Genomic DNA, 24,950 nt, shown 5'->3' on the forward strand with positions numbered 1-24,950 from the left:
CTCATTTACCCATAATGCATGCTGTCATAGCAAAGCCTGACAAATGACAGAGAAAGCTCAGGTTATTTTTTACACTGACTGCCAAGCCCCTCACCTCAGATTATTCATTTATTAGGGCAATCACTGAGGTCTGGGTACTTAATATTGTTTTCACCAAATATGAAAATGATCTACTTGCCCATTCTTTAGTTCCTCCTAGGGCAAGCCATTTATCATCAGCTCAGGATAAATGACTGCTTCATTATAGCTATAATTTATGAGGTGTTAGAAGTAAAGAGCCACGCCTAGAGACTTAAAGCTTTAATATGGATTAAAATAAGATAATCAATCAAGCTAATACAAATTTTCTCTCAGCATTATTTCTTGTTTTGAAATAGCTTAATAATTTTGGGGGGGGTGGATTTTAAGCCATGTTGAATATCTCATTATCCAACAACATGCATGTGTGTCTGAGGCCATATGTAAATATAGGATGAGATACTACGAGAAAAAAGGAAATAAAACCAAACTACCAGCTGTGATTGACTGAAATCCTCGTTTTTCTTAATGGTGTCTGATAAACTGAGGCCAAGGAGTCTGCAGAGCAGGTAAAAACTTCGGTAGCCTATTCTCTCCAATATTCTTATTTCTCTGTAAGAATATTATAGAAAGATTGCTGCTGCTTTATTTTTCCTTATTCTCTCCACAACAGAGAAGCTACTCTAGGGAGAAAAGTTATGCCTCAATAACATTTCAACAATTTTGCTTTCTGAAACACAGGGTTTCACAACTCATAATTTGGACAAGAGCAGCTTCTTGCTGTGTCTAGGGAATAAAGAGTATTTCCCACTAAAACAGCGTTATGGTCTTCAACATTTTTTTTTCTGGTTTGCATCTTGATTTTATAGTTATTAAGCTATGCCAAAACAAATATTGTTTCTAAATGATGTGTCATGCTCAAAACACTAATATAAACCTAGCTGACCACTTGAGTAAAAAGCTTTGAAGACGGTACTGAGGTTCACAATGTAATGCTTTAAACACATACCACCAGGAAGAAAATCACCACGAGAATTAGCAAATAAGAAGCCTAAAGCCAAAGACACTAAGGTGCTAATTAAAAAACCTGCCAAAAGTTCTTGCCATTTTCCCAAGACCATGTTCCTTGCAGGTGAGACAAATGGGCCCCTGCTGCCTCCAGGCAAATCTTGACCGATACTTCCAGCAAAGCCTGGTGACTGGAAACTACTCAGCCTTGAAATTAACATCCCTAGGAGAAACCTTTTCCTCCCCCTCTAGACAACAGCAGCTTACATCTTCAGGACAAAACGAAAAAAAAAAAATGATAACAAAAAAAGGGGGGGGGTCAAAGAAGACAGTTGAAGTCACGCCGTGTTCTCCTGAAGGGCCCTTCATTTTTTACTTCAGACAGAATCTGGAAAACGCACAGATCCTTGATAATGGCTTTAGTCAAAATGGCCAGTCTCCCTACTTCCTTGCATGCGTACCACTGAGTTTACCTTAAAGGAGTAAAAGCTGAGACTTTCACAAAAGCTCTGTGTCAGGAGCTGTTATTACAAATTAAGCCAAAAATCTGTATAAGAAGAAAAGGATCTTTCACAAGCTCATAATGGGAACTGGATTCAAAAGCCATATAATGGTAATCTAGAGTATGGCAACCTATGATATAAAATATTTCCACTTTGTGTAACTGTTTTCCATTCAGTATTATTTCCAGCAATAAAAGCCTCTGGAATATCACTCAGACTGGTTTAAGTTAAATTCCAATCTAGATCTTTGTTGGCTAAAGGACATTTTTCAATCCAGTCATCTTTCCCCACCCTACATATAATTCAACAATAGCACTTCAAAGGGGATAAAACAATTTAAGCTCTGCAGTTGTTCTGCGCATATGTTCATGTGCTTTTCATGCCCTATGTATTTGGATAGAAAATTACTCATCTCTCTCTCTCTCTTTCTCTTCCTCCCTCTCTCCTTCCCTCCCTCCCTCTCATTTGGACCTTAGAGTTGAGATAGTTAGAATAAATAAATAAAAATGCAAAGTCTAGCACTGACAAATGCACAGCATCTTAACTTAAAAGACACTAAAAAATGTCTGTCTTGGCTACACATATAAGGAATTCTACTTGTAAAAATAAGTAAGGATACACACTAAAAAAAATACCCTCTCAGGTGTGAGTAGGCTTCCAGTAGTTTAGAGAGAAAGGAAAGCAGGTAGAGAACTGTGGTTTGACTGCTGGGTCTTTGGTTTGTTAGTTACATATTTGTTTGTTTGTTTGTTTAACCCTATTTACCTCCAGTGGCGCCTGGGGGGTTGTCGGTTAAGCCTCAGACTCTTGATTTCAGCTCAGGTCATGATCTCAGGGTTGTGAGATGGAGCTCCTGTCTAGCTGCACACTCAGTGGGGAGTCTGCTGGAAATTCTTGGTCTCCCTCCGCCCCTCCCCCTATTCTCTCTCTCTCAAATAAATAAATACATCTTAAAAAAAAAAAAAAAAAAACACTATCTCCAGGTACTCTGCCATCCATGTCATCAGCTATGGCAAACTTCCTGGTTCCTTCTCATGCCTACTTCTACAAGGTTCCTGAGAGTGAAGGAAAATATTCTAGGTCTCAGTGAACAGTGTTACCATCAATTATATTTTGCCTGCCACATTTTATGTAGATGTCTTTAGTGTATGGTATCATTATTCTTATGATTTTTATTTCTATGTTAAATGCAGTCAGTATAAAATATTTAGTACTTAAATAGTGAAATACAAATAAATGAAGTTATAGAAGACACTAAAAATGTTTTCATAATAGATGTGAAAAAAATCCTCATAGACATGTTTAAAAAGGACATGATTTGACTTACAAAGTGTAAATCCCTCTCATTAACTGAAAATTTTGAAGCACAAAGATGAAAAACTACTTTTTTCCCTTATCTCTGCTTCCCTGTTTATGTAATAAAATTTTAAAATAATTTCTCTTCTTAAAGTGCTAGAGTCCAGCAATGTTTTTTTGTATCTGTGATCCCTTAGGGTAGGCTTCCCCAAGTAATAGTTATCAATAATAAAATCTGTGAATGAATCGAAGCTTCCGCCAGGAATTGATCAACAGTGTCAGATGCTGTGGTAAGCCACGTCACCGCAACTCATGCGGCTTATCCAACTGCCCAGCTACAGCCTGGGAGGTCGCCAAGCAAAGCTGCGTTCATCAAAGGCCAGGTTCTAGAGGTAAAGCTGGAGTCTACTTAAGAATCACAGGCTTTTTCCTGATTGGCACAACAGGAATGATGTAACAACTTAAAAAATTAAATAAGTTAAGGTGGGACAGCCATTGGTCAATGGAAACATGCTGCATGAATGTATGATGGATCAAGGTTGCTTTTCCTAGTTCTCTTTAATCACATCACCCATCTTCCTTTGTGAATAGATCAGAATTCTGAAGACATTTCCATTGTATTTGAATTTAGTTAACTCAGTTGAAGGGATATCAATGGAGCATCTGCCCTGTAAGGGAACATAGAGGGGACATGTGTTACGGAGGTCAGGTCCCTGCTTTCCAGTAGCTCACAGTTTGAAACAACTAAAACTCGGTTCTGTGCTGGCTTCTGAGAGGCCAGGCTCCCCACAGGACCTGACCAATAATTGACTACACATACTTACCAAATATTTGTTGAATGAATGAATGAATGAATGAATATCAAAATACTGCATTTGTTTGGTTAAGCCTATCATTGCTCTTTTCATCATCTACTAAAAATTACATTTGAATATTTCCATTTTTCTATAAGGTTTGCAAAACAATACAAAAATCAAATTATTTTTTAATAAGTTAAGCGTAAGGAAGAGCAAAGGTGGGGTACATACTTTTCTATGGCTTTCATTTCCTTTATCATTTCTCGCATGGTTATATACAGTCTCTTAAAAGCTGACTTTCTATGGTATAGTTCTCAAATGCAAATAAATGTATTTCACTGAGTAAACTCCTGACATGAATGAAATGAAAAATAGTAACTTAGATGTAAACTGCTAAGTTACCAATTAGCTTCTTAAAACAACTGAAAGTCACAGAGAGCCCTCAATACACAGAGGCGGTTAATTAATTAACATTAGATGTGATTAATAATGAGTCTCGTTTAATAGCAAATATCTGCCTGCAATGGCTGCATGACAGAACAAAAAGCCTTCAGAGAGCAAGCAACTATATTTATCCTGATTGTGTTTGGGATTTTAACATGTTTTGTGCAGGCTGACAAATGGCCTATTAATTATCTAATGTTGTCTGACAACAACAGCTTGATAAAGATGTATGTTTTTGAATCACTGGATGGAAACTGCTGGAGAAGAGCCCCAGAGGGGCCTTGCTGTCCTAAAACTGGGCTCCAAGCCACAATGACAGGCAAGACAAAGCCCTATCTCCAGCCACAGCCTTCGCAGATAAAATATGGCTTGGCATTAGGGACATTTTTTTTTTTCTTCCAGAAAACTGCTTCTGCAATATCTGATTAGGAAAAGGAGGAGTAGGTCTTTACTAAATTGGGGTTAAGGCATAATCAATATCATATATGGAGTGTCTGGGCTATTCTGCATAAACACGGGCACTTCATGTTATTAAGGAGTCCGTAATGCCGAGGAAGCGTATGGCAGGACGCCGCAGCTCTCTCTATTCTTTTTATTTAGAAGTTTATCTTCCAACCTGTTTGACAGCTGCTCCTAAGTGGTTTCACAGTGCCAAATTATTTTTATGATTGTTTGATGTTTTATTCTCCCATTTCAGTTAATGAGATAGGATCCCACAATGGCCATAATTCAGGGCTGTCAGAACTAAAAAGCATGCTTGTGGCAAGAGAGCCTGATGGTAAATAAGGCTAAAAGCAATGGATAATAAAAAACTCTGTTATCAGAGTCGCCTTTGCAATCAAAACTTGTTGGGGTCAGAGCCTTCCTTTCTTTGTGTAGCTTCTGGATATTCCCAGCCCGGTGTGACATCCCTGTCCACCCTACTCTATCACCCATTTTGACTCTGCAAACAAGTCCACATCTCCTTGGAAAGGCATGTGAGGAATAATATTAACTAAGAAGTGTTAGAAGGTCTTAAAGATATCGAGTGCTATATTCTAATTAAAGGGCCTGTGCATCATTTACGGTGCCAAGCGAGTAATTTGTCATACACTGTTAGAGAGAAATTGTTCAACAAATAACCTTTACAAGAGTCTTGAGAACAGCTTCATAATTGAAATCCCTAATGGTTTTGCTGGGAACTTTTATTAAGGTTTGAGGGGTTTGGGTTTTCTTTTTTCCCTCCCCCTCAAGAATTGTAACAACTTACCATTTGGAGCATAACAACTTGCTTTCAGAAAAGGAAACTCTTGCTTAATGATATTTACAAATGCCAGAAGTATTAATAAGTCTATTTCTGCTAATAATCAAAATCTGGTGATTTGTAAGAAGCAAATGGGAGCCTTGTTTTGTTTTCTTTGTGTTTTTATTTTTGCTTTTGCTTTTGTTAATCCTTATGGAGAAAGAAACTTTAAGAGAGACATTATGAAGCTACCTGAATTTAGAATTATTTTTATCTTACACTGAGGGTCACAATCTTTATTTTACTGTAACATGATCCCTGAAAATGTGATGATAAAAAAATTCAAAGTCACTACAAGACTGACTCCATGACATAAATTATTATTCAAAAGTTCAAAAAATGAAAAGCTACCACTTTCCTAAACAATATTTCTTTCTTCTTATTGCATATTTAAAATAATGGTCCTTCACAGGCAGAAAATAGCGTGGCAAAAACTCAAATAATAGTAAGTCCCATAACTAATTATAAAGCCTGACATGCCTCATGCAGAAACACTCCCCGATGAGTACAAGAGATTGGCTGCTTTATAAATATTTAATGCTTGCCAGTAACCCATTTTTGTCTCCCATCTAAGCCTAAACCATTTGTCTCCTCTTACGATCTGCCATGTCTATGTGGTGTCATCATGTCTGGACAAGGTTGACTTACTACATGTTTTCCAGGATATAAAAGTCAGGACATGACACATCTCCATAATGTGAATGGAACAATTACACAACTGAAGAAGGGTGAAAAAAAGAATTTTAAATGAGCTAAGTGTTGTTATAAGGTTAGTTCCAGAGAACTCAAATCAAGAAAATGGAACATCAGAAAATAATGACTACTATACAGCTGTTGTGAACAACTGTCGAAGGTACAGCTCTTCCACCGGCTGGTACCTGCAACTGATGAATGATTGAACACTACATCTGAAACTAATGATGTACTGTATGTTGGCTAACTGAATTTAAATTTTTTTAGAAAAAAGATACAGCTCTTCCAATACTTTGTTTGACTTTGAATCCCTTTGTGCAACCAACTAAAGTTATACAAAGAACTGCCCTCCCCCAACAATTTAGGGATATTCATGTCCATGCCAACATAATTCATATCTTCTCATTTATCTTGAGTCACCCCTGGGAAAAGTGTGATGGTCTGGAATCAGGGCTTGAGTATTGGTATTTGAGTCAATGGAAAAACCTTGACCATTAAGGAGCAAGCGGTTCCTATGAAAGAGGTCTTAGAAGTTAAAGGTAAAGATCATTACTCTGTGACTGATGGGCTACCCCCAACCGGATCTCGCGATGAGTATCTCTATGAGATAAAGACTCCTACAGTTCCTGAGCATTTCACAGGTAAGTATTGCCACCTCAAACACCAGAAGCATATCTGGCAACTCCCAGAAATGTAGACACAAACAAACCCAATTACAAGTCATGGGCGGGGCAAATACCCCCCAGCAGGTTACCTGCTGTTGCTCAGTGTACAGCCCCTCCATCCATCTTGTGTATCAAACTCGGGAAAGCCCAAAGCGCTGAAATGCTGGCCACCTCCACTCTGCCCTTATAGCTGGTTTGGTTTGTCCATCACGAATGTTGCTCTCATTGGTTTGGCTTGATTAATGTTTGTGAACATAGTTCTTATGTGTTTGCTGGAAGAAAGCTCTTGAGGCTGGTCCAGGCCAGGGGCTGCGAACTGGTGGTCTGTGGGCAGACTCTGGCCTACAGAGGTGCTTTATGTCATTCCCTGTGTGTTTCCTCTCCTTTTAAAAAAAAAAACTCATTTTATTTGTCAGCATTTACACATCAGGAGATCTTACACTAATAAAAACCCATACTTCCCATTTCTTGAAAGTTGTAAGGTACGCAGGATCCCCATCCTAGCAGGGAGACAAGAGGGGGATGTCTGTTTAAAAATCACGACCATTCCTGGATCCTCCATGATCCCTATGTGACTTTTTCCCTCATTCACATTTCTCACCTCATTCCTACCCTTACTTTTAAACGATACCCCAAATCTAGTCCAAATCTCCTCACTGAACAGAATAGAGTTCTGGGGGATTTCAGTGGAAGTGACCAATGTCACAAAACTAGTTTGCCGCAGAAGCGGATTTAGATCTCAGACCTCCTGGTTGCCCAACCAAAGCAATTAATCGTTATATATTCACCAAGACAGTCATGGCCTGTTTGCAGGGAGCTTGGTACCTAGTAGGTCACATTCTAGAAGGATGCATTTGTAAGCAGCTAGAAGGGGGTGAAAAGTTACTCCTGCTACAAGAAAATATAAAGTACCATGGGCTCTCAGCATCCACACTACCTGAGAGCTTGTTGGAAATGCAGAATTTTGGGGCACCTTGGTGGCTCAGTCGGTTAAGCGTCCGACTCTTGGTTTCAGCTCAGGTCATGATCTCGCAGTCATGGGATCGAGCCCGGCATTGCACTCTGTGCTCAGTGTGGAATCTGCTTCAGATTCTCTCTCCCTCTCACTCACTCTCTCTCTCTCTCTCTCTCTCAAATAAATAAATAAATAAAAATCTTTGAAAAATGCAGAATTTTGCAGACCTACTGAGTCAGAATCTGCATTTTAATAAGCCCCACCCCATGATTCAAATTCTCTGCTCTGGAGGACGGGTTTTGCACCATTCCTAAGTGTTTCCATCAGCTCCTATGTAAAGGTGGACCCACATGGCTACATGATTCTTTTGGACGCTTGCCCACCATAATATTAGGCACTGAAAGTGTAACCACTATTAGTAATAAACAAATCAGGGTACTGAATTAGTACTGTTCCTTTGACCAGGGGAAGAAGAGTCCACGCATGTTCTCTGTGAGTATGTACTTTTGCAGTGTGAAAAGCTAAGGACTGAAACCAGAAGAACCACAGGAAACAGGCAGGAGGACTTTATGTGGGGCAGATCGCCAGCAGGAGAGGAAAGCACATCCAGGGAGCCGAGCTGTCTGCCGTCCAAGCAGTCAGACCCAGAACCACACGTTATTAATTGCCCTCCAATCCCTCCAATCGAGCCGTGCTTCAGCCCCATTCATGGCTCTACCGCTGTTCTCCACGGCTGGAAGCAGCTCCCCTGATGGGGCCCTGCCACGTGTCTGACAGTCCCTTGCAGGCACCTCTTCCCCGACCAGGAGGCAGGGATCTCCTCTAATTTATAGCTCCTATGTGGAGCATCATTTGGAAGAAGCTCCTGGTTGCTGAGAAAAGGGAATTTTTTTTTCTTTAATCTAGAAACTCATAGCGCTTACTTCTGAGCTAACAATTGTTTGGTTGAGATCTCTGTGCAGAATCTCAGCCAGAGGATTGAAAACTGGATCCAGGGCATGAAGACAAAATGAATAAGTAAATTAGTATAGTGCCAAAAGGCAGACGATATCTCCCCTCTGGAATATAATGGGAGGGGAGAGGACAATGGCCTAAAAACTACTCGGCTCCTCTTATCTTGTTCTATCAGACCAATTTGTATGTGTACAGAGAAGCAGAATACACATAAAAGAATAATAGAAGAAAAAATGAAACTGCAGTCCTCCCTTTTGGCTCCATAATTGTGTTTTGGACATAAAAATGAGACTATCCCTTAAACAGAATCTCTGATGCCCATGGTTGAATAATATATGTTCCCAATTATTACTAAAAGTGTCACCTCTGAAATATGAGGGCCCCATACCTGTGATGCCATCAGCCTCGCAGGCACACGCAGAGGATTTAGATTCCTTGTTTTGTTTTCCCTTATCTTTCCCACCCCCTTGAATCAGAGCAAATGTCTCTGTATTGTTCAAAAGCATGCACAGAAATGGATGTAACCTAAGCGAGGTTTTCAGGTGTTCCTTTTTTCCACCACGAGGAAAGAAAATAGATGACACCACAAGTTTAATGCTAATTGATTTATTACCTGCCTAAGCAAATCCTGGGCAAGGCAATGGCAGGCTTGGACTTAAAGCAAATGATTTACAAGATAATGTTTGACTCTGGGAAAGGGTAATCAGACCCAGATACAATGGATGATAGGATAATTGAGAAGAAATAAAAGAGGATAAATTGCCATGTGCTAATGAGTTTACAGGCCCTAATGGGAAGGACATCAGTTTTAACACTCAGGTTATGAGCTAGGAGCAAGTCTTTTGCTCCAGCCACCACCCCCCCCAACTGCTAAAGATGTAGTGCGGAAACAAACCAAGATTAATGGTACCCCACTCATTTACTTAACCATTCTTTACACCTCAGACAGCTTCCTGTACTAAACATAGAGGGCCACGGTGCTTAGTTTTTAAAACCAACTTTACTCCAAGCAGTTGCCGTCAGCAGATACCACTTACCCAACAGGACCCGGATACAAATGTTTTCAGTTCAACCACTTGAGCAACAACTCTTCTGCCTCCCAGGTCCCCAGGGCCCTTGGAGCCTGATGAGTTAACGCCATTATCTGCAAGCCCTTTGGCCTAACGGAGAATATTCCGAACCATTTATGCAACCGGGGTGCACTCACATTTGGAAATGGTTGCCTGAGCAGCAATCATGTCTCGCCTCATGATTCATTTTTATATCTCACTCACCCGCCATCCCACATCACCAGCGAGGACCCGTGACACTTTATTGGTATTTTTGATTACTACTATAGCCATCTGAATTTTTCACAGGATGGGGGCCTCTGGTCCAAACGTAGCCTCACACGGTACTAAGGGTACAGGCTACAAAGAAATAAAGGGGCCGTGGGTGAGCAGGGTGGTTGGGAAGTAATGTAGAGCCAGGCACTTCCTAGGAGACCGAGAACCTATTCCCTCGTAATGTTTCCACCAAATGAAGTTTAATATGATGAATCGTGGTGCGACTCCAGCACGTCCTTGCCTCTCAAAAAGGTAGCTCAAGTGCAGCATTTAAACATGTCTGAATGATGACTCGATTCCCTTACACAAAAGCCGAAGGAGTAAATATCCAAAATGACTATTTCTACCTGTACTGGGAAGGCTGCTTTAGAGCACTAAATGTTTGCACATCTGCTTGGGAAATCCGAGGGCTCAGTTCATGTTTACTGAGGTAATGCCAACCAAACTGTACTCTCATTCTTAGGAGTTGATTCACCGTCGTAGTTAGATCATAAAACATAATTGAGCGATTCCTCCTCAAGCCATAATTATTTTTCTGACCCGCTATTTTGTGGAGCAATTTGAAGGATTGATTTGAAACTGACAACCTGGCTATTTCTGAATCAAGCAGTGTCGCTGTGAAACTTCAGGCGATATTATTTTTTCCACTTGACATGAGATTTTAGGAATAGCGAGGTCGTGTCAAGTTTCTGACAGGAGTAAGATTTCACTAGCTCATGTTAATTTGGAACGATCGGTAAAATTCTATTAAGTCTGTCATCCTGGTTTACACTTTACTAAATGCTTTTATCTGAGAAATTGGCTAGGTAACATAGTAGGAAGGTTATTTTTAGTTTTTGGTTGTCACTGAAACTTATCTGTGGTAATGTAGAATTTGCTTAGCTTATTCAATAGCTAAGATTCATGTTCATTAAGATGCTCACAAGAAATGCAGAAACTGAAAGCTTCTAACAAACTCTTTATGCTTGCCCCTGCCCCCTGCCCCTTACGCCCTGCATTCTCTTATCTTGCAATTTTATTTGTTAATACTTCATATAGCAAACCTGTTCTCAAGTGTACTTACGGGCCACCTCCTCCAGTGCAGGCCACTCATTGAGGTTGAATTCTTACAGTTTCTGACTTGGGCCTGTGATGCTCTCTCTTAAACTGTTTGTGCAAAAGCTTCTGGTGCCAGGCAGCAGAGAAGCAGCTGAGACTGGGACCCCTCCATGCTCCCGAAGACCAAAGCTGATCACTTTAACCCTTTAGGCTACTCTAATCCTTTTCCAAAAAGGAAACCTTTAGGTTTCTCCTGCGTTTAAAAAAGAAAAAAAGAAAAAGGATCCCAATTTCTCAGGCAGATAAACTGAGTCTTAAGAGTTGTTTCATGGCCTCCGAAGGTCACACAAGGAGGAGAAAAGCTGGGAACGAGTCCTGGGATCTCTGACTCCCACGTCCCCGTTGGGAACACTAGACAATACTGACACCCTCCATGAACTGAATCCAAAAATCGTGAAAGATAAGTTGTTTCCTTATATTGTTCAAAGAGGAAAAAAAAAGAATAGCTTTCCCACAGAGAGCAAACAAGTACTGAATGGGCCCTCTCTTCATCCTATAGAACTCCATGTGAGAATATTTTTTTTCTTATGTGAATTCTTAAAAAGTCCATTTGGATTGCTGCCTAAAACAGAACATTTCAGAACAGACCTATTTTTTGTCTAAACAATAGAAGTATCAGGTCATAGAATTTGGGAGTTGGAAAGACCTTAGAGATCATAGAGTTCAACACCCTCATTTTACAAACTGAGAATCAGAAACATTAACTGGCATGGACATGTTTATAAGTCATTCATAACAGAGGCAATTAAATAAATTACAAGGAGACTATATCTATTTGTATGAACATTCCAATTATTCTAGAAAAAAAGTGCAAGGATGTGTTATCTGAAACACATGTATTATTTTACGTGGTAAGACTTGGCTTCTGCCCTCCCAAAGAATTAGAGCAAATTTCACTGACAGTGGATTCAACTGCATTGCAAAACACTGAATAAATACCAATGCACACCGCCCCCCAATCTCACGCCAAGACCAGCCCATGAGAGATTCCATGGGTCCAGGTTTTGTCGATAGCTAAAAGAGGAAATGGAAGAGATTAGCATGATAGCAGAGCCTAGCACAACACGGAGATTAAATAAGAAGAGGGTCAAAAACATCCATGGAGGGGAATCAGATAACCTATGGGAAAATGAGATATATGGGAGCTCATGTTCCAGGTTCAGGTATCAGTTGGTCAAGGCCTTTTTGGGAAACAATTCTTATCTTCTATTGGGTGCCCTCCTTGTCTTCCTGTTCCCTCTCAGCCAGTGAACCTGCAGCCTTAGAAGCTGGATGTTTCCTGGAGAAAACTAATACTCTTTCTAAAACAGACGAGCAGTTGCACCGAAAGGACCTTCTCCCAAGGACATGGCATATTGATACTGGATACAACAGAACTGTTCAGTTTTGCTGTGTTTGAAACTTCTACTCGTCCCCACCCCTGCTCCTTTATTTTATTTCATCTACCATGGAAAGTAATGGAAAGACTGTAAAATGAGTGGTTTCAAAATGGTTTAAGTTGTGGTCTCATCTGACTTATCACCTAGGACAGAAACGATGGTGCAGATGGGTGTTGGATGTTTTTAGAAAGACATTTTGACATGAAAAGGATGTTGACAAACAACGAAGTTTAATATTATTGCCCAGGGGAAGCAGACGCCCATGGCTAAGTTTTGGAGATCCTAGAATTTTAGGACTGCAAAGAAATTTGTGGCTCTGCCTTATTTTACAAATGAGAAAAGTAAGTTTTAGGTTTTCAGAAATTTGGCCAAGGTCATTTAGCGAGTCAATAGCAATGAAAGACTCAGGCTACTGGGTTCCCACTGTAGTGTTTTTTCCAGAAATACTGGATAAGCTCACACAGGTCTAAAAGGAACAGCTGAACAACAACAAAACATTGCTCTCTATTTTAAAAGATGGGATTTGGGAAGTGATAGTGTATAAATTAATCACAGCCGTCTGTGGGTACAAATGTGACCATAGCTAGGAACTTATGGCTGATAAGGGAGTTCTTTAACTCCTAAAGGAAGGCAAGATTTAAGGTACCCTATGGGAAATCAAAAGCTTCAGCTAATTCTGAAGACCTTCCAGATGAATGGGGGCAGTAGGAACCCTTGTGAGCTGGTTTTATGCCAGGCCTTTACCTCATATAGGCTCACATACGTGGTGAATTGGTAGTTTTGTAGCAGAGCTACTGTCTTTACCGTTTGTATAAAGCTTTGTTTTCCTTCTCCAAATTCACTATCAGAGCATGTAATTTGGCTCTTAATCACCAAGCCCTGATGGCTTTCCAATGCGCAAAGAGCACGACTTGGAGTAGATTTGCTACAAATCCAGAGACCCAGGGAGAGACTCGTTCCACCAACAATGAAATCCTCCAGCCAAGGGAGGTGGGTCATGGACACCAGTGGGAGCCTCGTCATTTGGACAGACTTTCAATCAACAGGTAGCAGCTCGACATGCCAAACTTCAAGCATTATACTGATATAATTTTATTCTTATACCAAAATACAAAGCTGTTGATGAGAAAATTGCATACATGCTGAATGACAGGCTTCATGTCAGACAGCTAGATGTTTTCACTTAGGTCTCTTCCCATCTCTGCCAGCAGGTGGGAGAGGGAAAAGAAGGCAACAGTGTTCTAGACTAGAAATCCCCCCCAGGGCAGAGAGCTGGAGGTTTTGATTTTACATCATTGTATATTAAGCATCTACTACAGTGCCTGACCCATAGTAAGTGCTCCACACGTGTCTCTTGAACTGATATGATGGTACTTAAGTCAATCAATTTAAGGAAGAAAAAAATAAAAATTTTCTCTGCTGTGTTTTTACTTATCCATATCACACTAGAAAGACATCCTTACAAACAACTGGGAAGAGTGCTGGAGAGTGGTTTGAGATCTTTTTTTTTTTCTTTCAAATTCAACAAATAATCTTGCTTCCATAAAGAATGCTGTAAAGGTACTGTTTATTTGTAAGTGCCTATGCCAAATGCAAATATAGTTTTACATTCTAGGATCTAAGAGAAATATTATTTTGAAAATGTCTTAAAAACAAAATTTTCCAGTGCCTAAACTATCTTTTATGAACTTTTAGGGGGTAAAAAGCAAACTGAACAACATGCTCATATGTGAACATACACACTGAATTTTTACTGAACAAATCAGAAGTTGAGATATAAGGAACTAATTTTCAAAGTCTGGTTCAATAGGACAGCAAGTTTCCCTGCTGGTAGGCATAAAAGCTCATTTTATCCTTTAAGCCAATAGAGTGCTTGGACAAATGCTCAATTCAAGTATTTCATGGACAGTGTGGGCACACAGCTATATGTCTATGAGCATACAAAATCACACACACATGTAATTTTACAATGCAATTTAAGTATAATGAAATGGACTCCCATTCCCAAGCATGGGGTACTAAATAAGAAGCCACCCCACTGGGAAATGGGAGGATTAAGCACAGATCCCTGTGCGGCATCATTCATCTTACACAGATATTAGCTTGATGCTCATGTGAAAACATAAAAACTGCATCTGTTCCCTAGGCATATTCTGGTTGTTGTTCAGATGGTTTGTTTTGAAGATGAATTTGTAATGGCTAAGTTAGTCATTTCAAGTGAAGAAGTGTACAAAACAGAGCCTGGCATCTGGTTTAACTAAAACTGTTGAGATATTTAAGCAGGTGAGTGTCATCATCCCTACTTAAAGGATAAAATGAACAAGGAGTTAGAGACTGTCTCCAGACAGATGAGACTCCATCAGCATATAAGTATAAACAAAATAAAAATGAGACAATAATTCTTTTTTAAACTTGAAGGTCATCCCCAAATATATGTTAACTTTTTTTAGATGATTTAGCCATATCAGAAAATTTCTTTAAGGCATTCTGCTTTGATAGTGAAACTTTAAATATGTCCCTGTATCAAGTTACATAAATTTTCTAACTTCTTCAATTGTCACTGCAGCTGAAGATAGTCAGGGGAGTGCAACAGGCCGGCCTCCTTTTCCTCTCAAATGGCAATTTGTGTCTTCACTGTCATGGTGTCAGACACTAAGTATATAGGCCAATTATATTTTTGAGGGCCATTTTATTAGGAGAATTGAAAATCTGTAATAAGAAAATGTTTTCTTTACACTTGTTTTTCTGAAAGTGGTTATAGTTTCTATACACTCTTGACCAAAGAAGGGCCCTTCTCAATCTGGGAAATTTCCACGAAGCTTGTTGAGAGACACCCATAAAGTGACAAAGGCAAAAAGACCCACCTGCCCACAGGCCAGCCTGAAGTGCAGTGGCACAATGAGTGTCAGAGCCTGCACATCCGAGATAATGATGTCACTCCAGCGATTAAACAAGATCATACTTTTGCAAGTATTCTCACATATGTCCATGTTATCAGTTTACATCTAGGGGTTTTGCTAACATTTCCAAAACAAATAATTGAGACACTGGGAAAAATTTGTTTTGAAGACATATCAGTTTTCTGTTAAATTTTAGTCTATAAAAATATATTACATTTATAACAGTCTTCATAAGAGCAATATTCTTTGTTGAACTGGAAACAAAAGAAAATCTCAAGCCACTATCCAAAATGCATGTGTGCTAGCTGTCCCTGAGAATGTCCCACTGGTGCAAGTTTCACATACTCTGATTATCCAAAAGCACACTGGGCCCTCGTTCATTGATTACTTTCATTTCCCTATATTCTCTCTGCTTTTTCTAATTCTCACTGAATTAGAAGCAGCAAGTTAGAAGAGTATTAGGTGAGGAAATGTGGAGAAAATTCTCCAGGAAACTGAGGGATTACTGTATTATTCATTTAATCTACTGGGCCCGATGGCCACATGTATCACCTTAAATGGTATCTTTACTTCTGTATCAATTTATTACATACAACGGCTTCCCTCTGACCCAGCTATCCCATTGCAACTAAGTGAGAGAAAGAGCAACTCTACCACCGTTCACAGTTACAATCATCAAACCTTTGTCTATGTTGAGAAGAGAATATTCAAGATTTCTTTCTTGCAGTAAAAAATCAAACAATAAATAACAAAATTTTTAAGGAGTGCTCACAGATTTCTTCCACCTTACTCTCACTATGTCAGGCCCCAGAGATCAATGTCAGATGTATTTGATATTAAAAATTTTGAAATGTTTTCTTAATTCACCTCTTCATATGGAAGAGCCTTTTCCCTTAAAAATCTTACAACAAAGTAAATTAATCATATTAGAGTCAGAAGGAAAAATAAACACATTACTAACAAATTTCCTGGTTTCAGTTCTTCCTATCTCTCCATTTGTACTATATTTAAGTTCCCTCTGATGTCTTAAGTTCTTTCATTCTTTTGAGGCAGCCTTGTTTAAAAATTAAGAACTGGAATTCTGGGGCCAGACTGCCCGGACTTTAATCCCAGCTCTGCCACTAGTTAGCTGTGTGCCCTTGGATGAGTTACTTAACCTCCCCATGCCTTAGTTTCCACATGTGTAAAACTAGGATAATAATAATACATACTTCCTAGTATTGCCATGACGATTAAATGAATCGTCATGTGTAAAGTGCTCAGAACAGTGACTGCACATAGTAAGCTCTCTGTAAGTGTTTGTTATAGAAATAAAATAAAAAGCTTAAAGACAATCATTGATTAGATTCCATTTGGACAATGCCAGATAAATGGCCAGCACTTTGCTTGTCTTAGATTATCATCAAAATGTGATCTCTCTCGTTTTACACTGATTTTTTCTCTGTGTGTTGACATCCATTTTAACATAATGACATCATTTCATTTCACTTTGGCCTCAGCTGTTAACAGTGCTATTGAACACTTGGTTTGGATTAATTTATCTTTCACATTTTAATATGGCTTTCTCACTGTAGGAAAAGCCTCATGATATACTAACCGATTTTAGTTCTAGAAAATTCAGTCTTGGAGATAAATGATTACTTTTAAGAATACCCATAAAAATTACAAGCTCAATTACAACTCATCTAGCATTGTAAATATTTTCTTCTTTTACTTAATTAGAGAATCTATCTTGATCCTTTTGGGTTTGAGCTTGCAATATTCGGAATACCGTCGCTACACTTTATGTGATCCTCTTCTCGGAAAAGATCTTCAAAAACTACATTAGTTAGGGCCTGGGACGCAGTCATAGTATAAAAGCACATGCCTGTACAAACTTGCATCTTTAAAACTTGTGTTCAATTTACTTAGATACTAAAGTTGTGTTTTGCTGCCACCTGAATATTTGAGTAATAACATGTGAAGAATCAAGTTATGAAACAGGAGTAAAATAGAATCCCTAGCCGTCTATTGCCATTGGTAGGCTGGGAATCCATCAGTCTAACAGATAACCTTCCAAAGCCCAAACATTTGACGTGCATATACCAAATGGGCTTCCAGCTGAATAAAGCAGATACTGGGATTGGTTTTTAGAAGCAGGTCCTTCTCCAAGAAGCCTTGGTGCACACCTTTGACCCTTAACTGGGGTGCTCAAACATTGCCTGTGACGATGACTCCCAGTGAAGGCTCTGTGCTGTGCTTGGCTGCATTTCTATCTGAGTGCCAACAGCAAGATAAATGAAAGACTGGTTCACTGGAGTACTGGTGGTTTGGGGGCTATTGATTTTTGGTCCATTCTCTTTAAAAGTGAGATCTAAAAAGTTGACAGAGGGTCATTAATTTCATCATATACTTGTCGTCTCATCCATAACCAATCCAGGGTCTGAGTGTGCTTGTCACTCCGTGTTTGCACTTTATTTGTTTAGGGTTTTCTTGGTGATTCCACTGTTTTTTGTTGTTGTTGTTGTTGTTTGTTTGTTTTTTTTGCCTTTCACTTCAGCCCCTTTAAATAAAAAGAAAAAAAAAAAGACATGCCAGTTTGTGGATCTTTCCTGAAGCTGATTTGGGGATGGGGAAAACACAGATACATAGAGAAGAGACTCAAATAACAGGCTCACAAAAGTCTCTACAGCTGCCTTCTAACCTTGGTTTAAAAAAGAAAAACACATAAAATTCATCAATCCATATTATTATTCAATTACCCCTCAATTGAATAAACACATAGGTGAACTGGTGCTCTTATTTTAATGAAATATTAAGCTCTAAGTTGACAACTGTCTTTTAAGAAACGCTCATGCGTTAACAAAAGCTGTTGAAATGTGTAAGAATAATTGATAGCGATGACCATTTATTGAGTTTCTTTGGCTGTACGTTCTGAATAGGTCTACCAATCCTTCAAGAAACACCAGAGTGAGTTTTAAGATATCATGAAAACATCTTACTGTTGTGATTTTATTGGGTTATGATGGTGGGTTTAATTTTTGTTTGTTTTTTAACAGGGTAAGGAGAGCTTGGCAGCCTCCATAATTATTATTGAAATAACCATCAAATAAAATCTTGAAGCCTGGATGAATATTCAATGAGCTGTGTAAATCTGGAGTGCATGAAACAATAGCACAGGGCAGGAGTAGAAATCCAGAAAACGAAATAGGGGTTTTAGATGGTTCTGCAGCAGCCACCCAAGTAAGTGATGTCCTACTTGACTCAGGACATAGTCGATTCTCTGGTATCTGTTTTGAAACCCAAGGCAAGGCTGCCAGTGAGGAAAGCAAAAGAAAATATGATTAAGTTCACGGGCCAAGGCAAGGAAATCCAGTATTAATAATATCACAACCTGCCAGTAAATCTCTATTTTATAGGTGAAGAAATACATTTCTACTTTAAAGTGTGTTTTTATATACCCCTGAGTGCCCAACTAGCTAAACTATCAAGGGAGCTCTACATGATTTAGAAGTTAATCCTTCAAATGGCTAACAATTGAATGCCTCAGCTGTTTGTAGTTTCCTACTGCTGGCTAATTTCATTTTTGTTTCATATGTTCGGTGGTAAGCTTTCATTGTTCGCTGACACTGAGGTTGTAAGTCTAGTTAATTTAGTTAAAATGAGGCTGGGAATGTTCACAGTTTTCCTCCTGCTTCAACCAGACCTGCGAGAACTTGGAGCGAACACCCCACAAAGAAACTCAGTGGGGAAGAAAATTCAGACGGCCCAGCTCGGGGTCAGCTTTAACAACCACTGAAGAGGGACGTAAATAAAAATTTTTAAATGTGTCAAGGCATCTGAAATCTGAAAATGTTTGATGCTTTGCATTATCTCAGACTCTGAGGTTGCCTTTTATGACCAACTCACTTTTCCTTTTTATTTTATTTTCCCTCAAAGCCATTGCTTGAAACTGTAGTAAAGGACAAACCCAACAGCTTCTTACTAGCAAAATCCCTGGATTTTGTTTGCATCAACCTATCCCTAATGACTGTCAGAAGAAATAGACTTTCCCCAGGCCCTTGCTCTGTCTCTCACCACTGTCCCAGGGCTTCTCACACTTCTTTCAGCTATTCAAAGGCACAAAGCTCCTTCCCACTTTCCTCTTCAGCATACAACTCCTCATCCTGTTAGCTCAATATAGCCATCACTTGCTCAAGGCATCTATGCTAACATGTCACAGCAAGGCTGGTCCACTGGGCCCACGTTCTCTCCCTTGTGCACACAACTCTTTATCCTTCATAGCACTAAACAAGATTGTAATTAAACAACTAATCATGTAATTGATATTTTAATGTCTGCCTTTCGCATTATAGCATAAGCTCTGGGTAGCCTAGGACAATATCTGTCTTTATTCACCTTCCTATGTTCCAGAGCCCAGCTCAGGGTATATACTCAAAATGGTGCTGAATGAATGAAATCTGTTCCAGCATCACTTATCTCACCTGCAAAATGGAATAAAAAGGAATGCTTGTTTTCTGACATTGTGATTAGGATCAAATGAGACAACAAATATGTGAAAAACACTTTATATGCCATCAAATGTTACAGGCATTATTGTAAATACATAATGGTAGTAGTTCTTGCTGTATCTGTTTCTGACATATGGAAGCAATTTCTTGAAAGGAATTTCTCTACTGATGACTACTGTGATCTTCCTTCATGCAAAAACAGCCAACCACTAGCCTGGAAGCAGTCCCACCGTCTCCCTCAACTACCTCTGAGCTTCTTAAACAGACTGCCACCTACAAATCTGATTTCAGACCTTCGTAATTCCATCATAATCATCATCTCGGTTGACTCCAAAAACAAACAAACAAACAAACAAAGCCATTTTTGAATGTTAGAATATAAAGTCCTTCTAGGGCAAAACAAGGCCCTGCCTAGAGTCATTTAATTCTAATAGTGCAGATGGACATAGGAATAGGTCATCACGATTCTAGCCAAATTCTGTAACGAGGACCAGAGAACTCTGTATCAGATCCTAAGAGAAAGGCACTGAACTCAGTCTGAAGCCTCGCGAATGACTCCTGGAGATGGTGACTGGGCTAATTCTTAAAGAATGAACAAGGTTCCCCAGGTAAAGGTGAGGAAAGTGTTCCCAACAGAAGAACAAGCAAGATGAGCAAGATACAAAAGTATGAAACAATTAGAAGTCCAGATGGCCAATGACATGGGTTGTCAGTAGAAGACCAGCAGAGAGGCTTTATTTACAATATCCTCGTATTCTAGCAGTTGCTTAGAAACCTAAATCTGAGATGCGGCTTTAACAGCCAAAAGGAGAATTGCTAACACCCAGCAAAATCAGCTTATGAGTGACTTAAAATCAAAATCACCACTCCATCATACCTATCTTAGCATCAGCTAAATGGAGCTGCTTTTAGAAAAGTTATTTTCCATGATAATTTTCTTTCTGAAAAACCAATCATGTGAAAGTATGAAAAATGTACATTTCAATGCTTAAATATGTCTTTTTCTTCTCCTACGCAGAAGCCCTCCTCCTTTCCTCCTCTCCAGCAATGCCCGCTTGCATTCATAACTGTGTCCACAGAGATACACACTTTTTTTCGAAGAAGTCATTAATTCTCGAGTTTGAGAAATATGAAATAGACAAAGTGGGTAATTTTTCACACTTAGAAGAATTTCTCCCATTATATTTGACTCTTTTTCTTGCACAGCTGAAGAGATTAATATAATTTATTTTTTCCATTAATTGGCTTCACAGATTGCCATGGGAGATGGAACCCAATCAAGTCAAACAAAACAGAAAATGCCCATAGCACTCATTTACCCCTGATCAAGGACCTGTGGTCATCACAGCTTAACCTCCCAGCAGCTAGCCTTCCCAAGAAACTGATATGATATTAAAGCTCCAGAGGAATCAAACCTTAAATAAATTGCTGAATTATCCTCTCCTCCTTTAAAGAGGTCTCCCTTTAAATTCAAAAAATGATCAGTAGTCAAGCGCAAGTGCCAACAATGTGAAAGTTTGTACGATGACATCACTCGTCAAATCATTTCACTCTGAAGAAGTTTGGAGTTGGAACAATTCTAGCTTATCGCGGAGCTCTTCTAATTAGAAGACAGGCTTCGGTGAAGCAGTAAGTCACAAAAGATGCATTCCAGTTTCTTCTATTCACGGCCATAAGAAAAGACCAGGCGGGGGGAAGTTTTTCAAAGTCCTGAAATCCTATGAGACCACATTTAAACTGTGCGGTCGAGGAAGCTCTTACTTTAACATTAGCAAGATGTCCAAAGATTTGGATTTAGTTTTATGAGAGAGAGGAAAAATAGGGGGCTTCCTGATGACAGCAAAACCACAATCAGATGGTCGGAGGTCCTCGTGACCAGCTATGAATTTATTCGTTTAATAACCCTGTCCTTCCTGTTGGGGCTCACTGCTGGCAGAGTAACACAGCTCCACGGTCACCGTTTCTACCATGAAGGAGGGGGGGCGGGTGCAGGTGTAGAAGGGGGAGGGAAGGAGCACAAGGGAGGAAAGTGCTCTTTATTACACTGGCCCCCTCTATCCACATGGTATTTGTTCTCCTCCTGGTCCAAGAAGAGAAATTCTGAGATGCCATGAGTCACAGCATTTGATCTCTAAGCACAGCAAGCCTCAAAGGAAGAAATCCCTTGAGAATTCAAAAGGTCCTATTGCCAGACTGTAAGTTATACGGAATCTGGTGTATCTATCACCCAGGAACAAAAGAAACTAAATATCATAGTTAGTTGTTCATCAGGGAACTTACTACCAAAGAAAAATGTCCATTTTAAAGCTTTATAGATATATTCAAATAGCTAAAGTGACCCGAGGCCTTTTTTTTTTTCATTACAAAGGCAACTTTTAAATGCCCCATCTTTTTTTTTTAGCTTCTTCATCTATGTTCTGCTTCAGCTTTTCTTCTCCTAAGTTTGCCTCAGACACAGAACAATAGGTCCTTACTTTAAATCCCAGGCCCCTATCCTGTCCAACTCACACCTAGCAGGCTTTCAATAAACATGTTTAAATGAAAGCAGATGTACCACTTAATCAGATAATGGAGAACACTGATAAAACTAAGACGTCTCAGAAAAGTCATGAGTTCTTTGGGCTCAATATCCAGGAATCCAGCAAGAAGGAAATGCTCTCCCAGCTGAGCAATAATTACTATTTCTTTGATTTCTAAGCTCCCGTGGCACTGCAGTAAAGTGTCCAAGTCCTGTATGTTAACCATGTTCCTTTATTATGTGCCTCTAATTTCTGGTTTTTCTTTCCTCCCAGCTCCTCATCAAAATGCCTGAAGTCACATTTTGATCATCATGAAGGCAAACAAAGCACTTAGGTGCTTTTCATTTCTCTTCTCTGCCTCTTCTCCACTAACTTTTTCCCATTTCTATGTATACAATTTCTTCTGTTGAATACTTTTCCTGACTATTCCATTCAGGTGCTCCTACTTTCATGGTGTAATTTTATTTACACCCCCTTGTTTGTAGCATTTTTTTGCTGCCCATGCATCAGTGACCTTCGGTTTAAGATCTTCAACTACACAGATGGGCTAGACTTCCTGCCGTCTGGTGGGGCGGGGGGAGAATATAACAAAATCCTGCCACAACTGCATACAGAAGGTTTGTAATAGTTTTTCTTGCCCCATTTAAGAGATTCAATCACTCATTGTTGCTTAAAATATTGTGTAAGAAAATAATAACATAAGCCTTATTGTTTATTTTATTTAAATTGCTCAAGTTATTAAAAAAATAAGAAAAATAAATAAATTGATCAGGTTATATGGAATCCTACTTTTTTTTTCAACCAACAAAAATTTCATGGGCAAGGTCAATGATAATGACTACTATTATGGTGAGAAAAGTATGTCACATTTTCTAGTGTATCAATCAAAATATGTATCGGACCTACTTTGTAACTATCTGATAGCCATCAATACATACAGACAACACCCAAAAACCATGCCAATGGTCAAAGATTTTAAAAATCAGTGATGCACCATAGGGAAGGGAAGGGAAGGAAGACCTAGGATCCAATAGTCTACTGGTTTTCAAAATGAGGTCCAAAGCAGTGGTTCCAATCCTGAACGAGAATCAGAATAATCTCGGAAGCTTTTTAAGAAATACAGAATCCCAGGGGTGCTTGGGTGGCTCAGTCGGTTAAGCATCTGCCTTTGGCTCAGGTCATGATCCCAGGTCCTGGGATAGAGTCTGGCATTGGGCTCCCTGCTGAGCAGGGAGTCTGCTTCTCCCTCTTCCCCTTGCCCCTGGCTCATGCCCTCTCTCTCTCCCTCTCAAATAAATAGATCTTTAAAAAAAATAAAAAGGGAAATATAGATCCTGGTTTCTACCTTAGACCTTACGAATAATAACATCTGGAAATAGACTCAAGAATTTGTATTTTTAAATTTCCTAGTGATCAGAAAGACCACTTCATTTGCAAGTTGCTGACCTAACTGGTCTTCATTTTAATCCACAGACCGGCCAAAAACACAAGATCAGATATATGAGGTTCATGGCCACTAAGAAAAAGAGAAAAGAGAAACCACTGTCTTTGAATGTTTTAAAGCTAGAAATTCACCAAGACACTCTTGAGAACACTGAGCAGTCACTAGCTTTCTGTTGTCCTACATGTTAGCTAAGGGAAGCAATGTTCTTGGACAGCCAGAAACTATTGGTTTGGGATAAAAGAGAAGGGAGCCAATTACAGACACAGCAAAAGAGGAAGAGGGAGGAACACAAACTATATATATTTAATTGAATATATACATTTGAAAATATATATATATTTAATTGAATCTATAGGAAGTTTTTCAGAGAGGACACTCTTACATCTCTCCCCCCTTCTCCCTATGAGCACAACACGACATGACAGACTGGGTCAGTAACTAGATGGAAGTGGGTCAGGTTTGAGAATGCTGATGAACATGTCAAACAATTCACTTAGTCACCAAGTGTCCCCTCTCATTCATGAGATTAATTTCTTTTGTAGTGGCACATGGAAGGGGGTGGTTTAAATGGACCTTGTGGAAAGATCTACATCGTGAATAATTTGAAAACAATTACACCAGAAAGACTATGTCTAAAATCAACCTGGAGAGAAACAAAACAAAACAAAACTCCACTACTCCTTTTGGTATCTTGTATCCTTGATTCCTGAAGTCCAACCTAACCCTTCATACTAGAAAAAGCCACTTACCTAAGCTCCATGTCAGTTTCCTTTTGTCAGTATATGGGTTTTTAACATAGACAGCAGTCTATACTTACAACTTACCATTCAGTATTTCTCGAAGATGGAATGCCAAGAGAATGGTATATACCACCATGGGTTGATAGGACAGTTTTATTTCAATAGCTTAATTCTGATCAATATTATAAATTACGTTGTTACAATCATACATATTTAGATATAAAGAAACCGGCTTTTTCCTTAACACTAAAAACTATTACATGAAATCTTGGCATTAAAAGCAGGCTTTGTGGTTGTTTTCTGCCAATCCCCCGCCAAAGAAGAGGGATCATTTATTTTAAAGGTGCAAAAAACCCGAACTTTTTTGTTCTCTGGGACTTGTATCATCCATGTGGTTTAATTCTTTTCTAAGAAGTTTTTTCTCAGATCAGAAGAAATAA

General features: G+C 39.2%; 1 protein-coding gene across 10 annotated transcripts in view; it reads right to left on the reverse strand.

Moving 5' to 3' along the window:
- Positions 1-24,950, reverse strand: part of MECOM (MDS1 and EVI1 complex locus) — a 531,718-nt gene that overhangs the window by 333,597 nt on the left and 173,171 nt on the right. The window contains exon 1 of one of the 10 annotated variants that reach the window (XM_027584130.2): positions 6,796-7,079. The exons of the other annotated variants lie outside the window; for them this stretch is intronic. The gene's annotated coding sequence lies outside the window, so the exon portion shown is untranslated. Of the gene's footprint in view, positions 1-6,795; positions 7,080-24,950 lie in introns of those variants that run through there. 10 annotated transcript variants of the gene reach the window in all.

Source organism: Zalophus californianus, chromosome 1, assembly GCF_009762305.2.
Source record: "Zalophus californianus isolate mZalCal1 chromosome 1, mZalCal1.pri.v2, whole genome shotgun sequence".
NCBI classification, from domain to species: Eukaryota; Metazoa; Chordata; class Mammalia; order Carnivora; family Otariidae; genus Zalophus; species Zalophus californianus.